The following is a 13,417-nucleotide window of genomic DNA, read 5'->3' as shown; positions in this document are numbered from 1 at the left end:
TCCTTTTTTTCCCTTTCTGAGGCATTTTATTTGCATGTATGTATTACATCCCTTAGATGAGGGCAGAAGGAGAAGAGGGCGTTAGAGGATGAGATGGCTGGTCGGCATCACTGATGTAACGAACATGAACTAGGGCAAATTCTGGGAGATGGTGAGGGACAGGGAGGCCTGGCATGCTGCAGTCCATGGGGTCACAAAGAGTTGGGCATGACTGGGCAACAACAACAAAATTACATCCCTAGAAAAGAATCTAAATATTTTCCCTCCTGTGTGTTGTCTTGCTTCCTCATGGTCCCTGATGGCAGCCGTGGTTGTCAGAACAATGAAACCAAACTGACAGGATCAGGCTACTCTGCCATTATTCTAGATCCCCGAGGTGTACATCAAATCTGAGGCTGATCCCTCCATACTTATTCAGCCTGCCTGTGAGGTTCACAACAATTTTCCCAGCCGCGTAATCACTGATTATTTCAAACTGACAAATTCTGGCTCAGCTGGTAAAGAATCTGCTTGCAATGTGGGAGACCTGGGTTTGATTCCTGGGTTGGGAAGATCCTCTGGAAAAGAGAATGGCTACCCACTCCAGTATTCTGGCCTGGAGAATTCCAGGCCAGAATTCCAGGATGGCAAAGAGTCAAACATGACTGAGTGCCTTTCACTTTTATTTTTCAATGTAACCATGCTTCATCATCACAGAAAGCTGATGATGACTTTGGAGCATGGCCTAATAAGCACCTGGCATTTGCCTATATTTTTGGCATTGTTGGTATTCTTGAGAGCATCAGCCAGAACATTAATGTGCACTATAATGGCAGCATGGAAAGATAGTAGAAGGACAACGGGAGCCTAATACCACTCTTAAGACTATATCGGTTTGCTGCTATTCAGTCAGTTTAAGCACCAGCTTGCAAAAAGAGTGGGAGCACCTGCTCACTTACTCCTGATAAATCTCCTACACAGATCTTTAAGAATCAAGAAAGAAACTCTGGGCCAAACAGTTGGTCAGTTTGAGTCTCTAACTATTCTAAACTTCAAGTCAGGTAGCCAACCCCCCTTTTGACTATTTCCTCCATCTTCTGCTAAACCGGAAAAGCACTCCCACTTACTCTGCTGACAATGTTATACCCAACTGATAAAAATGAGGTGCACTACTCAATTTATCTAGGCTCAATTGTGTTGGAAGGCAGCTAAAGGCAAAGGGGATTCCTGTATACTGAACAGCATTGTAGCCCCTATAATCTAGAGGGAAGCATTCAAAGGACATTGTAAAGCTCAATTTACAGAAATAGACTGAAAATTGCTGTCAGTGGCCCAGCAGACAATGCGTATGTGCAGCCATCACAGATCAGTTTGCTCACTTTGAGGGGAGGAAAAAAAAACATGAAACATTTCATAACATCAGGCATTGATGATTTCTGCACCATCATCCCTAAATACAGAAAAGAGTGACCCAGGCACCAACATCTGTCTTGATTAACCTGGCCCTACCTAGTTTATGAGTTTTAAACTTTTTCTCTTCCCTAATCATTTCTACACATATTAGAAAATATTGTCTTTAAAATGTTCAGACTGAAACAGTCAGCTCTATAGTCAATTCATAATTGATTATTGATCATAAGCATCCTGTTATATATCCTAGAATAAAATTCCTTAGACTTTTTCTCAGCTATGTCAGTATTATGCTATAATCTTTATTGAACTCTCGGCTTCTGAACTGAGTTACTTTCATCAGGGATATTGGGAGAGGTTAGTTACATTATATCAACACCTGCTGTCTGTGAATCTTATCCTTTTACCCCTAATAAAAATGTCTAGGTTTTATATGTCTCCAGAAACTATTTCAAAGCTTTTTAAGATGCCCTTAGTCAAATAGGCCAACTATTATATGAGCTTCCTCAATTAATGCCTTCCTGGGATGCCTCGTTTTAGAAATGACTTTTGCCATTTTGACAAAATTTTAGCTTTGATATTCAAGGCGATTTGCCCTCCTCCAGCTTCTCAGCTACCAGGCACTTGAACTTTCACTCACATTTTTCTGCTAAGCTTCTGCTGACGGGCCTCTCTAGATACCATTCAGTAGGCTGACTGAAATATAACCTCACTCCAGGTCAAATGCCTTTAAGCTGAAAACCATTTCCAAGAAGGATGAAAATCTTAGATATTTCAAGTCTGTCTATTTGGCAGTGTTCAGATAAGGATGATGAGTCTTGTTGTTTTTTCTTTTTTTCTGTTCTATAGCAACCTAACAGAAAGAAGAATTCAAATATTCAGTGATTTTTTTAATTTCTGCACTTACACAAAGCATAGAATGGAAAAAAGAATGGGACAAATTGAGTAACCATTGTATGGATAATAATTGATAGGTGAAATATAATGTTGGCAGGTTGCAGGTTTAAGACATACTCAATATATTTTTAGTTAACAATAAATACAATTTTGTGTTAAATATTTGAGTCAGTCTTAGAAACATGGACTCATTGATTTAGTGACCTTAGATATGCTATAGTTAAAAAAATTGCACCGATGGGTGAGAATGAATCACATTAACTTATTCCTAGTGAATTTTCAAAGGACTGCCAACTGAGTGCTTTCCCCCATCAAATTGTCTCAAAACCTTGACATTACAGTCTGCATTCTGTTTTCATCAGGCGTCGTCATCACAAACTCTCCTCAGTATAGATGTATATTATCTATACATGCAGAGAGAAAGAAGTGGCTATCACTCTTCCTCTTTGTGTAATAGTTGATCTAGTTTGCTAAAGACCATCTTAAAAAACAAGCAACCATTTCTTGGAAAATAGCTCTGGCATTTTTACTGGGTAAAGACAGTTTCTTGGGACATAAGTCTCAGGCATTTTTACTGCACAGAGATAATTTTGGGGGACAAAAGACTCAGGTGCTTTTACTAAGGGTAAAGAGACTAAGGTGTTGGCATAATGTGGCATACAAACCCTCCCAGAATTTCCGAGGAAAATAACTTAGTTCCAAAGCTGAGGGTTTAACAAATATTCCAGGAAAATCCTGAGAATCTGAGTGATTGGCAGCCACCAGAGGCAAATCAGAGACTGGCTGGTCTAGCCTTCCTGGATGCTTAGGGGTCAGTGATGCACATGGAAGTGAAGGAAGTGCATGGAGTCAGCAGAGACTATGAACAGAAATGCTACCTCTTCTATAGTTTTACTTTAGCTGCCTCTGTCTTTATAGAATCCCTTCCTGAACATTTCACTATCCTTTTGTGCTTATTCTGTGTATTCGTTTCTCAAAAGAGCACATATTTTACAAAGGTTAAGAGGTGGTGGCTTGTTTCGTACTTTAAAGTTGTGACTCGGTCCATGGGAAGGGAGAAATGGCATACACACATCAGAGACTTAAAATACCTACCTTGGATGGTCGGTTTTAAAATTAAAACTCACAATATTATTACATGTAGTTTAAAATCTGTTTTAAGAAATAAGTATTTCAGATACTGGAATAGTAATGTAGCTTTTTTTTAAAGATAAATGTCTGTCTTAAAACATTATATTAAATGAGTTAAAGTGGGAAGCTGAATTATGCTTTAAATTGCTTTAAACTGGGGATTTTAACTCTTCACTTTGTTCATACTCGACTTGCTCTCTAGTAGTTTTGTTAAGCAATTACTTAAATAATTTGTATTTCTCACAACTAGGTACTTTCTGGGTATGACATTTATCCCTAGGTATGACAAGAGCTAAGTTTTTTTTTTTTCCATTTTAGAATATTAAATATTTTACTCTCCTTGAGACTAAAGTATACTCCATATTTCCAAATATTCTTCATCAGTAATAATAACATTTATATCAATTCTCTCCCAAAGTTTTGGCTGTCTTCCTGTGATGCCTTATTCTGGAGTTCCACCTATAAATTCCACAAATAAATTTTCCCTAAATTCTGCTGGTCAACCACATAATCAGTGAACTCAAGATGAAGAAAACTGAGTGAACATGATATAACACTATTCTTTTTTTTTTTTTTTGGTATGGCTGAAATAGTTTCATTTCAGGCTAAGTGCTAAGTCAATTCAGTCGTGTCTGACTCTGTGTGACCCTGTGGACTGTAGCCTGCCAGGCTCCTCTGCCCATGGCATTCTCCAGGCAAGAATACTAGAGTGGGTTGCCATGCCCTCCTCCAGGGGATCTTCCTGACCCAGGGATCAAATCTGCATCTCTTACATCTCCTGCATTAGCAGGTAAGTTCTTTACCACTAGTACCACCTGGGAAGCCCCTAAAGGCTATCACAAAGGGCTAAAAATGCAGCACCCTCAGACTCTCTAGAACTTTACTTTCTTTTCACTTGTTTAAAGTACAAATTGAGATTCCTTCAGTTTCCTTAGTCTGCCTTCCCTAGGGTATTGTAGTCAGTCAACATTGAGGCTGGATCACCACCATGGTAGCATTTTAACTTCTAGAGAAAGAAATAAGAAACTAAGGGGAATGAGATCTCCTTTTATGGTAGGGATATGTGCAAATTCTTACTTCTTTGGAGACAACATAGTCACATGGCCAAGGCATTTGAGAAGTATAGTCTCTAGCAGGGAGGTCTGTGCCCACCCAAAACCTGGATGTGAGTTCTGGCTCCAAAAGGAAGAAGGGGAAACTAGGAACTGTCACAGCCTTAAATATCAGGCTGGTAGTATTTGCACTTTGGATGCCTGCCTCCTTCCTAATCTTTTATTTTCCTTCTCTTTTGGTTAAAGCTATTTATGCATTCATTGCACTCCTTTCAGAGAACATAAGAGGCACGAGACATTAGAGCATAGATTATATATAAATAATATACTTTAAGCATCAAATTGAAATTTATTTAACTTATAAAAATTTGCTTTACCTTAAATGATTAAAGAAGATATATATGGTCTTAGTGGGGGCTTCTCAGGTGTCTCAGTGGGTAAAGAATCCTCGTGCAATGCAGGAGACACAGGATACATGTGTTCAATTCCTGACTTGGAAAGATCCTTTGTAGAAAGGCACAGCAATCCAGTATTCTTGCCTGAAGAATCCCATGGAGATTGATGGGTATAAACTATAGGGTTGCAAAGAATCAGACATGACTGAAATGACTAAGCACGCATGGTCTTAAGGGTATAAGGTATACAGTGTGTGCTATCTTTTTGATTCACCAAATGATTACCCTGTAATTATTACATGAATAGAGTTGAGTATAGTATTTTGGAGGTGCAAAGAACTTGAACACCAAAAACTTGCCTCAAACCATCTGAGGATACCCAATGAAATGTGATTTTAATTCAGGAAGGCAATGATACAGGAGCTGACACAGGATAGAAGAAATGAGGTTTTTGTTTTGCTTTTTGGCTACCTAGTGTATGTTTCATGGAATCTCTTTCATTGCACATATTTTCAAGAGATTTCTTTCTTTCTTTAGTGCTTGTATTTTGTATAGTTTATAAAATATACCTTTATCAATATATATAATTATATGATTATTTGGAATAAAAATGCTACCTTCTATTCAGGGCTGTTCATCTAAATTATATTATATAACCTTTGTTCATGATTCTATTGATCATGAAAATGGCTTAATTATAAAATTTATAATGTCATAATATGTTTTCTCTTCTTTAATGAGACAGAAAGAGTGACTCTCAAAGTTTAATGTTCCTAATTATGTGGGAAGTTTGCTTAAAATATGTATTTAAAGACTCTGCAGAGAGATTCTGAAGCTGTAGGCCTTGTATAAAGGCCATGGATTGTCATTTTCCTACTGATCATGTGGCTTTCCTTCTTTTTACATTAAAAATACTTGATTTAAAGAAGACACTGTGGGAAGGGTGTTGATAGGCTCTAGATACCACTGTTGATAGGTTTTCTTTTCATAGTTTAATTTTTTGGACATAAACAATGTTCTTGTAAAATCATTTCTGCTACTGTGATTGCCTCTTGCAAGGGAAGGAAATAATTCTTATTTGTCATATTAAATACACAAAAAAGTCAGTGTATTTAAAATGCTTAATCTTAATAAAAGTTTCAGATTTAAGGAAATGTAAGAGGTATGATTGATATGGTCTGTTTATATCTTTACCTATTTTTCATGAGGAAACTAATGTTAAGATGGGACAAACAATTACTTATAGCTATTAGCAATATTGGTAGTGTAGTTATTTCTTCTTTTCATTTGCTCTGGATTATGACTTCTGCCTCTTTGCTTCTGGATTTTAACTTCTGCCTGAGGTTAAGGGGAAAAAAGCAAGAATGAAAGAAAGAAAAAAGAAGGGAGGGAATAAAGAGAATAAATAAAAGAACAAAGAATGACCTTGAAAAACAAAAGTACTTTATCTTGAGAAATTATATGAAAGTAGCCCCACAGTCCAGCAAAATATGTGCAAATGATGAGCAAAAAGCACCACTGATACTTTCAGCCTCCTCTCTCTGGGTCAACTCTGACTGTGATAATTGGAAAACATTAGTTCCCAGTTTTTTTTTTCACTCAACACAGTTTAGAAAGTATCTGATTTTATTAAAACTGAAATTGAAGTGCTATCCTCTCATTTGTTTAAAAAGTATAATTTTTCAAATTTGAAAGATTGTATTTGGGAACACAAGACCTGCCTCTGCATTTTCCCAGAGCACAGTCGGTCTAATTTTAACCTTTAATTTCATTGAGTAGATAATCATCTTATAACCAGGAATTCTTGCCAACTCTTCCCACCTTTAACACTACCATCATTGATGTTTATCGATTTGAGCCTCCTGCATCACAGTACTTAATTAATTTCAAACACAGCAGAATATTTTTGGGATTTTATATTCAGGATTCCATTGATTTCTTGTCTTGCCAGTTTTAATCATATTTGGGAAAAGGGAAGATTATGCCAAGGCAACCTACTCATCTACTGGTTAAAAATGTTATAAGCGCAGTCATTAGAAAGCACTTCATTTGAATAATGTATCTAAGCCTTGAAGTGATCAATTATGCACAGTGGACATTAGCATAATAGTTTAAAAATCAGAAAGAAGATGTGCTGCAATTAACAGATATAACAGGTATCTCTCATGGATATTTAAATACAAAATATATATATATATATAATTAGATCTTTATTTTGCATCTAATGTAATTTGCCTACTATTCTTTGACCAAACTTCCACATTAAAATGCCTAATACTAGTCTGAAATCCATGCGGGTCTTAGTATGGGTTTCGGTGCTCTGCTTTAGTGCTAACCCAAGCAGTCAAATGCACTATTTCAAACTTTGTTCTTTAAAGGCAGCCTTTTGAAAGACATTGCTGTTTCGTAGTGCAACAGTGACAACCAGTGGCTGCTGGATATCCCTTTAGTCTGACAAATTATTGCAGACATCGTACAGATTAACAAGGACCTATATCAAGCTTTAATAACTAGCACTCAAAAATAACATGCTTCTTGCTCATCTCCATCTTATTTTATACCAAAAATAGGTGGATATCCACATGTCTATTTAAGAATGCCTTTTTTTTTTTTTTAAATTAACTAAACATCTGAAATGTAGATTAAGGTGGTTTTACTCAGAGGTTACTGCCAATGCCAACATATTGGAGGTGATTAAAAAATTCTTAATGGGTTCATTTCATGTGATATGTAATCCAAACTATCTATTTTTTGTTTGTTTGTTTGCTTCTTTTACCTGCAAGGAAAGAAAATAGCTGCTAGGTATAGTGAAAAACAGGTCAAAGCACTCCATGGGCAAACAGCTGGGGACTGTATAATTATTCACTACCTGAACATCCCTGATTGGTCTCATCTTCCCTTCCTAAAAAGCCCATTATTTCTTTCAAATGGAGAGCTTAATGGAGTAAAGCTTTGCTAGATGTAATGAGCTGCATAATGTGGAGTTCAACTTCAGATTATGGACTTTTGGAGACTCCAAGCAGTTAAAACTAATGATTTAATCCCTGTATTTATTTTAAATTTCTTTGGACAGATCTATTTATATATTCTTGAAGCTCTCCCTCAGACACAACAATCTGGAAATAACCCCCCTTTTTTTTTTCCTTTTTCTGTTTCTCTAACGTCTGTGATATTCCTACTTTGTCTCAAGCTATCTTCTTTTCTTCTCTCTGTCTCTCTTTTTTTAGCATAGCTTCAAACCTTCATTTCCTGCTCACTGGCACTGCTCTAAGAGTGCTTATGGCAAATTTGCTTCTGTAATCATAACTTGAACCCATCTGGGGATGAGATTGGCTACAAGCTTAGTATTTCCACTTAACATATTCATGATTAGCATGCACAGAAGGAGTAGAATTAGGATGAATGTTTTTGGAACAGTACAGATAAATCCTCATAAATGTAGTACAACAGGTCTGGAAACGCACAGTGCGGAAATGTAATGAAGCTGAACTCTGTAGAGAGTTTGGTATTCTCAGTACCATGCCTCTCCTAATGAACTCATTTAGATTAGAAAATGGATTTAATATTTTATTGGAATTAACCTGAGCCAGTAAAGAGGATTACAATTTCTTTCCATAAATATAGTGATATTACAGGATGAGGTAGCATGTTACATGAATATTAAGCACTTTATGAACATTGTCATGAAGCCAAAAGGTGTAAGGTGATTATATTTTAATATAGTGGTACTGTTCTTACAATAATTAAATTTGAATAGCAGTAAAAGGATATTTTAAAAAAAGATTTAAATCAGAATTTTGTTGCATTTTCAGAGAAAAAATACCACATGATTAAAATTAAACTCAGGACAGAGCATTTAAGTAACCAGCTTTAGCAGAAACTATATTTTCCCAAGTGGGAAATAAACAATAAGCAAACTTGGGGAAAAAAGGACAACTTAGAATCTGAGTCTGACTAAACAGAAAGATTATCTCCTCACTAATCTGAAGAAAGTTTATTTATTCACTGCAGGCTACTTTGGTAGATATGCTAGCCAAAAAATATTGAGTTGGCCAAAGAACATTTTGGCCAACCAATAGAACTCTTTTATTGGCTGGATTTTTTTTTTTTTTTCCATTTCTGCAATCTTTTGTTTGCAGTCCAAACTCATTTAAGTCCTTTTTGGATCATCAGTGGATGCTTTTCATATAACCTTCACATAAGATGCACATACAGTCTATAAAGGAAGATATTAATAAGCAATCAAAGGATATGGACCCTTTCCCTCCCCTAACACTCACTAGCCCTAAGCTACTTCTGCCACTAATTTTTGTAAATCTAGAAGATGTATTATATTAGGCAATGGAACTAATATCACACTTTCGTAATCTTAAAGAAAAAAGTAATATGAATCTTATCTAGCTTTAAACAAACGGCAAGCTGTGGCCCCAGATTTCCATTTCTACCCATTTTGTAAAGTCAGCTACTGTGCATTTGTGCACCTGAGCATTCACTGATTTTGCAGAATGAGGTGCAGTGAGCATTGCGTGCTGGAGGCCAAGGTTAGGTCTTGAGGCTGTGCACAATTCTGATGAAAGCTGAACATGAACTGTGAAGTCGTTCAGGGATACACACAGTTTAAGAAAAACTTCCCCACCCTTCCTTTGTTCCACCTACACTAGTAAAACTTTTTCTTTTTGCTTCAGTTGGAGAAGGGCATGTAGCAGACTTCTCTGTGTGTGCGTTTCAGATTTCTCCAGCCCACATTTGCAATGAGTTTGATAACTGATGCTCTTATAAGCTTTAGACTCATTGAGGTTTTGAGATAATGCTATACAAAAATTGGAGTTAAAGAAAATCAGCTGCTTGCTGTGTATGTGGGGGTGGAGAGGAAGCAGAGGAATAGGTCCCAAACAAGAGCAGCAACATCAGCACTGAACATCTGGTGAAATGTTATGGTGTGTGGGAAGCTAGTGGTACCCCTCAGGAGGAAAGACTTTGAGAGAGTGGTGTCCTGCAGGAGTGCTGATGGAGGAAATCATGCCAGGGCTCACCAATGGGAACAGAAGGAGTAGAAAACAGGGAGGAGAGGCCTTGGGAGAGGGTTAAGGAGGCGAAATTTGCTGGTTTCACAAAGGTTCAGGATAAGCCCATTTTGCTCTACTTTGTTTTCATTTCTGTGGTTTTCTTACTAATTATTGTCTCCCGGTAGCCATTCTCATTCCGTATCTCTTATTATTTGATAGAATAAAATATGGAATATCAGGTTTTTCACCTTAATTTTTACCACGTTCATCTTCCTGGAGCTAATGGGCTTAGGGTAGCTGGGGGTAGGGATGGGAAGTAATTAGTAATGCAACAGAAATCATCAAGGAGAGATGTCCAAAAAATCTTTAGCATTTTGTATCCCCTAAATGGATCTTGCAGCAAGATATCGTAGGCTTTTAAACCAGGCAAATTAGTTTGGGAAAGGATTTTTAAAATTTGCTTATTGACTTCTTTAGTATATTGAATGTTAGCCTGGTTGACTTAGTTCTAAGAGCTCTTTTGGTGTGAACTGACTATATACTCTGTCTACAATTTTCTATTTTCTAGTTAAAGAATAAAATACAAGAGAAATAAATTATGTGCCAGAAACTTCCACACCACTGAGAACGACCAATAAGAAGAGAGGGAACAAAGAGAGTTAAGATGTTCGAAGAGCACTCCCATTTTCTCCTCTTTAAGCGTATGTCCAAGCAGAAGATGCTGCATTAAGTGACAGTGCACCTTCTATCCCATGCTTTTTCTTTTTTCTTTTTGCATTCCAGAAGGAGTTGATTAGGAAACGTTCTTCTAGCCTATGAGCGGTCTTCCCCAAAGTAAATTGGACAGCTAAACAGCAGGTGATCGAAAGGTTGTTCAGTTCAGTTCAGTCGCTCAGTCGTGTCCGACTCTTTGCAATCCCATGAATCGCAGCACCCCAGGCCTCCCTGTCCATCACCAGATCCTGGAGTTCACTCAGACTCACGTCCATTGAGTCAGTGATGCCATCCAGCCATCTCATCCTCGGTCGTCCCCTTCTCCTCCTGCCCCCAGTCCCTCCCAGCATCAGAGTCTTTTCCGATGAGTCAACTCTTCGCATGAGGTGGCCAAAGTACTGGAGTTTCAGCTTCAACATCATTCCTTCCAAAGAAATCCCAGGGCTGATCTCCTTCAGAATGGACTGGTTGGATCTCCTTGCAGTCCAAGGGACTCTCAGGAGTCTTCTCCAACATCACAGTTCAAAAGCATCAATTTTTCGGTGCTCAGCCTTCTTCACAGTCCAACTCTCACATCCATACATGACCACAGGAAAAACCATAGCCTTGACTAGAAGGACCTTAGTCGGCAAAGTAATGTCTCTGCTTTTGAATATGTTATCTAGGTTGGTCATAACTTTCCTTCCAAGCAGCAGGTGATGGAAAGGTAGTTAGCTACTGTATAATGGATAAATTGCCCTAGAACTAGAGGAGAGAGAACAACCTCTGAAGACTCTGCCCCATCCTTTTTATGCCAAGATCATTTGAGTCACTCCCCTTCTCTCACACACTCTGTGCTGGGTTTAGTGGAAACTCTCCCTCCAAAAGGATATATTCAATTTCTAACTCTTGATATCTGTAAGTAGAGCCTTATTTAGAAATAGAGTCTTTGCAAATATAATTAAAATAAGGATCTTGAAATGAGATAAAAATCCTGATTTGTGATGGGCTTAAGTCCATTGGGTTTCCCTGGTGGCTTAGACAGCAAAGAATCTGCCTGCAGTGCAGGAGACCTGGGTTTGATCCCTAGGTTAAGAAGCTCCCCTGTGGAAGGGAATGAAAACTCACTCCAGTATTCTTGCTGGGGAAATCCCATGGACAGAGGATCCTGGTAGGCTACAGTCCATGGGGTTGTAAAGAGTCAGACACAACTGAGTGACTAACACTAACTAACTTAAATCCAATGACTGCTCTTTTTATATAAGTGTGAGGAGGGAGAGATTTCAGTTATGCAGAGAGAGACACAGAGAACAAGGTCATGTGAAGAGGAGGGGCAGAGATTGAAGTTATGTGCCATAAACCAAGGAACACAGAGCGAATACTTTGCAATCAGTTTATTTACCTAAAAATTTCACCTTTAAACCTTCAGAGGGGTGTTGAATTTTAAAGAACATAGCATAACAGACATGTATCCACCATCCATTACCCAGACTCCAGTTATCAACTAGACCAATCCTGTTTCACACAGTCCATGTAACATGCAAAGTTGGTCAGTTCTTAAGTTCCTTGTGTCTTTACTTCTATCTCCTTATTCTCATCTCCAGGGCAGTAATCCCTGGGAATTTACTAGTCTCTGCAAAGCTCTTAAATAATTACTGACAGATGTGGTGCATGGAAGCACAGAATTTGTAAATTTCAAAGGTTTAATTTGCACTAAATTCCACTGCAGGATCATCTTAAAGCTGCCTTCTGCAGGACATTCCATGAAACACCATCTGTTCACTCCTACTCTCATCTGCTGTCTATGAGTGGCAGCGGATGTATCAGCTTAACAAAATCGCCCCATGAATATTGTTTTCAGGTCTATTTTTGGGGAACCTGACCTGTGTTATACTGAAATAATCCCTGACATTATAACATCTCACCTGTATTTCAATATATACCTCTAAATTTAAGGACTCCTAAAAAATGCATCACCAATATTACACCTAAATATGACAATCAATTCAGTTCAGTTCAGTCGCTCAGTCGTGTCCGACTCTTTGCAACCCCATGAATCGCAGCACACCAGGCCTCCCTGTTCATCACCAACTCCCGGAGTTCACTCAGACTCACGTCCACCGAGTCGGTGATGCCATCCAGCCATCTCATCCTCTGTCGTCCCCTTCTCCTGCCCCCAATCCCTCCCAGCATCAGGGTCTTTTACAATGAGTCAACTCTTCGCATGAGGTGGCCAGAGTACTGGAGTTTCAGCTTCAGCATAATTCCTTCCAAAGAAATCCCAGGGTTGATCTCCTTCAGAATGGACTGGTTGGATCTCCTTGCAGTCCAAGGGACTCTAAAGTGTCTTCTCCAACACTACAGTTTAAAAGCATCATATCTTCGGTGCTCAGCTTTCTTCACAGTCCAACTCTCACATCCATACATGACCACAGGAAAAACTATAGCCTTGACTAGATGGACCTTTGTTGGCAAAGTAATGTCTCTGCTTTTCCGTATGCTGTCTATGTTGGTCATAACTTTCCTTCCAAGGAGTAAGCGTCTTTTAATTTCACGGCTGCAATCACCATCTGCAGTGATTTTGGAGCCCCCCAAAATAAAGTCTGACACTGTTTCCACTGTTTCCCCATCTATTTCCCATGAAGTGATGGGACCTGATGTCATGATCTTCGTTTTCTGAATGTTGAGCTTGAATCCAACTTTTTCACTCTCCTCTTTCACTTTCATCAAGAGGCTTTTTAGCTCCTCTTCACTTTCTGCCATAAGGGTGGTGTCATCTGCATATCTGAGGTTATTGATATTTCTCCTGGCAATCTGGATTCCAGCTTGTGCTTCTTCTAGCCCAGCGTTTCTC

This window comes from Budorcas taxicolor, chromosome 1, assembly GCF_023091745.1.
Source record: "Budorcas taxicolor isolate Tak-1 chromosome 1, Takin1.1, whole genome shotgun sequence".
Classification (NCBI taxonomy): Eukaryota; Metazoa; Chordata; class Mammalia; order Artiodactyla; family Bovidae; genus Budorcas; species Budorcas taxicolor.
Note: the sequence above shows the minus strand (reverse complement) of the source record.